The sequence below is a fragment of the Hibiscus syriacus genome, unplaced genomic scaffold (genome assembly GCF_006381635.1).
Source record: "Hibiscus syriacus cultivar Baekdansim isolate YM2019G1 unplaced genomic scaffold, ASM638163v2 tig00110505_pilon, whole genome shotgun sequence".
Lineage (NCBI taxonomy): Eukaryota > Viridiplantae > Streptophyta > Magnoliopsida > Malvales > Malvaceae > Hibiscus > Hibiscus syriacus.
The window spans coordinates 75,939-79,953 of record NW_024062765.1 but is presented as its reverse complement, the minus strand read 5'-3'; the positions used below and the strand labels follow the sequence as shown (position 1 = coordinate 79,953).

General features: G+C 34.9%; 1 pseudogene; it reads left to right on the top strand.

The window, feature by feature from the left end:
• Positions 1–439: 439 nt before the first annotated feature.
• On the top strand, positions 440–1,527 carry LOC120129959 (annotated as a pseudogene).
• The last annotated feature ends 2,488 nt before the right edge of the window (positions 1,528–4,015 follow it).

The following is a 4,015-nucleotide window of genomic DNA, read 5'->3' as shown; positions in this document are numbered from 1 at the left end:
CGGTTAAAATTAATTACATATTTGGATGAATTTGGAGATGAAATTAAAAGATTTAGAAGTTTGGGGACCAATTTAGAATGAGTCATAGTTTAAGGATGAAATTGGAATGTTCAAAAGTTTAAGGAATAATTTAAAATGAGTACAATAGTTTGGGGATGAAATTAGAGTATTTAAAAGTTTAAGGTCCAATTTGAAATGAGGGTCATAATTTAGGGAAATATGATACAATTAACTCTTTTATTTTAATCATTGAATTGATGATTATGACTCGGTCTTGATCTGGGCATTCTGTTAACATCCAAAAGTCAATAAGGTTACTTTCTATTAACAACTCGTGGCAGAAGATTTCAGATTTCTGCTTACACTTGAGGATTATTCAGGTTACCTGAATATAAACAGACACACACGTGCATAACTTCCCCTAAACAAATTAACTTCAATGGTGTTCTTCACTCTCTTCCTTCTACCAATCCTTCTCCTCCTCTATTTCATTGTTCGACCCCGCCCCGTCAACATACCTTTTAAAGATCGTCATGTTTTCATAACAGGCAGCTCAATGGGCATCGGTCTAGCCATAGCCAAACAAGCTGCATCGGAGGGAGCACGTATTTCCCTTTTGGCTCGCTCCTCGACCAGCTCGAAAAAGTCAAGCAATCAATTCATCAAGCGTATAAGTCGAGGTCTGAACCTTTTCCGCCGATGTCCGTGACTACGGTTCTGTGGAGCGTGCAATAAACGAGGCCGGGCCCATCGATGTTCTAGTAGTTAACCGTGGGGTGTATTATATTGAGGAGCTTGAGAAACAAGGCATAGATGTGGTGAAGATGATGATAGACGTGAATCTGATGGGCAGTTTCAATGTCATCAAAGCTGCTTTGCTGTTGATGAAGGATAGGAAAGACAAGGGGCCTGCCTCCATTGCTCTTATGTCTTCACAGGCTGGTCAGGTTTAATATTAATGAAATTTGATATTAGCGTTAAATGATTCCTTTTTAGCCATCTGACAAATATATATTACTATATTAGTAGCTATCTTAAGACATAAGTGATATATTTAATGACAAGTAATAAATATAGGCTGGTATATATGTTTTTGCGGCTTATTCAGCCACCAATTTGGGCTTCGAGGATTAGCAGAACTCAGAAGCATTGTAGCATGAAGTTCTCGCGAATAATATCCATGTCTCTGTAATATTTCCCCCCTGTACTGAAACTCCAGGTATTGAACGAGGTATGAATTTCTCTGTTTTAGTATAAATAAAGAAGTAAACAATGAAAAGGAAAGCTTACGTTATTATTGATTGTTTATATTGTAATGTTTGAAGAAAGGAAGACACAGCCGGAATAACCAAAACCATATTGGGCTCAGCGGGCGCTGCTGGAATGAAAGCTGAAGAAGTCGCAAAGATAACAATACAAGGCATTAAATCCGAAATTTTTAGCATCCCCTGCAAGCTTGATGGGCGAGCAGTTGCTATAGCTACTGCCGATTTATCCCCTGACATCTTTCTTCATGGCATCCATTGAAGTGGTTTTTGCTGGTCTATTTCGCTTTGTAGCTCTGCTTTTAGGATGGAACAATATAGGATTATAGAAAGAGAAAATAATCCCAGTGACCAAAACTCAGATAATATACGATTTTGACCAATTTTTTTTTGGATTTGCGAAAATGACTAACAAAATCGCAATGCGATCTCTAATTCGCATTGCGATCTCCACTATCGCAAATTCGCGTTGCATTTCGCGTTGCGATTTTCTACAGTTTTCGTTATGATTTTCCAAATTCGTTGCAAAATTCGTTGTGATAGTTAAAAAAAAGATTTTGTTTCTTAAGAATTTTCTCTAAAAAGATAGTATCCGCGCGGACGTGTCGAAGACACGTATTACCACGACCACGACCACGACCCGACCCGAGACGAGACGATACGAGACGGACGGTGGCGGCGGCGCGCGAGAGTCCCCCTTGTTCTCTATCACTCAACAAGGAAGTGGGAAAGCCAAACCTTAAATACCATTCCAAATAGTATTTCCAATACTATGTGGATTTGAGCATTACCAACACTTGTTCCCAATACTATGTGGGATTGAACCTTAAATAGTGATATTATTTTTGAATGTTTTGCTTAAAATTGCAATAATCGCGATTGATTGTAGATTGACTTTTAATTATGACATATTTAATCGTATAATACTAATACAATTGGTTGCTGATTCAGTTGTTTTAAGGTGCATGATTGTTAATTGTTTCATGAATAATCACATTGTATTGGAAACAAGTGATAGAGAACAAGGGAGACTCTCGCGCGCCGCCGCCGCCGTCCGTCTCGTCTCGTCTCGGGTCGGGTCGGGTCGTGGTCGTGGTAATACGTTTCTTCGACACGTCCGCGCGGATACTATTTTTTTAGAGAAAATTCTTAAGAAACAAAATCTTTTTTTTAACTATCACAACGAATTTGGAAAATCGCAACGACAACTGTAGACTATCGCAACAACAACTGTAGACTATCGCAACGAATTTGGAAAATCGCAACGAATTTGGAAAATCGCAACGACAACTGTAGACTATCGCAACGCGAAATGCAACACGAATTTGCGATAGTGGAGATCGCAATGCGAATTAGAGATCGCATTGCGATTTTGTTGGTCATTTTCGTAAATCCAAAAAAAATTGGTCAAAATCGTATATTATCTAAGATTTTTGGTCACTGAAATTATTTTCTCTTATAGAAAAGACAGATTTCACGGAAGAAGCTGTAAGTATATATGTCTATCTGTATGTACGTATTAAATTTATGCAAAGCATTGTGATCAAGTAAGCTTTAATGATGTGATGATAAAAGAGTTCATGTTGTTTCTCAACTTCAATATGATTTCAGGAGTCTTGAAGTGTGCGGTGACCGATTTGTGTCAACTGTGAAGAGTGATAGATTTTTTTTTTCAAAACAGAAAGAGATAATTTTATTAAAAACAAAAATATTCAAATTACAATAAAAGTTTATAACCACAAATGTAAATTAAAATCTAAAATAAGAACATTTTTCTATAATCATTTGCACCAATAACAAGTCACTTAAGATGACATAAAAATCATATAAGGAAAATGTTAAAACTTAATTAAATAAACTTGAATAAAAGATAAACATGAATATATCTGATTGCATCGGTAAACAAATCGAAAAAGGATATCAAACTATTGAAATACTACCGACAAACCACTAATCAGAATTAAAAAACGTGAGAAAACTATCCACAAACACAAATTGTGTATTCAAATCCAATCCGAGAGTTCAAAGCAGAGAATATCAGCATGATAATAAATTAGCGTCATCTTGATCAATCATAGCGATGACAAATTTAACCCTGAGAAAAATGATAAATGAAAATAACGACAAAATGATCGAAAACGTGTCATAAAGGTAAAAAAATGTCTCACAAATACAAAGTTATTAAAAATTAAAAAAAAAGATATGATATAATAAAATAAATATCGACAGTGTGACCAATACTAATATTAATATCATCGTTTGTTATAAACATGATGAAGAAAAAAGATTAACAGTGATATAAGAAAAAAGAAAAAAAGAGTAATAGATATCTTTATTTTATGTTGCTAAAAGTCAACTAATAAGTTGGCCAAACTTTCAGTGCCAACTTGCTGTCAAATTGTTCAATGAATTTTTCGGTGTAATGGTCAAAAGTTGCAACCAAATTGTTCAAAAATTAGTAAAATCTCAAATTTAGTCATTGTACTTTAAGGTATTTGCAAGATTAATCCTTAAGCTTCAACTATAAATATCCTAACCCATTTAGCTTCAAATACATCCCAAATCATTCTAGCTTTCTCCCAATATTAGAGAATTTAGAGAGTTTTCTTAAGAGTTGTTTTCTCATTTTTATCAAGAGAGAATTGTTATTGTTTTCTCCTTGTTAGATCGAGAGAAGTTGTAATTCATATTTTCTTATAGTGAAATTCTTTTACAGTTGTCTGTGGTTTTTACCCTATATTGTTTAGGGG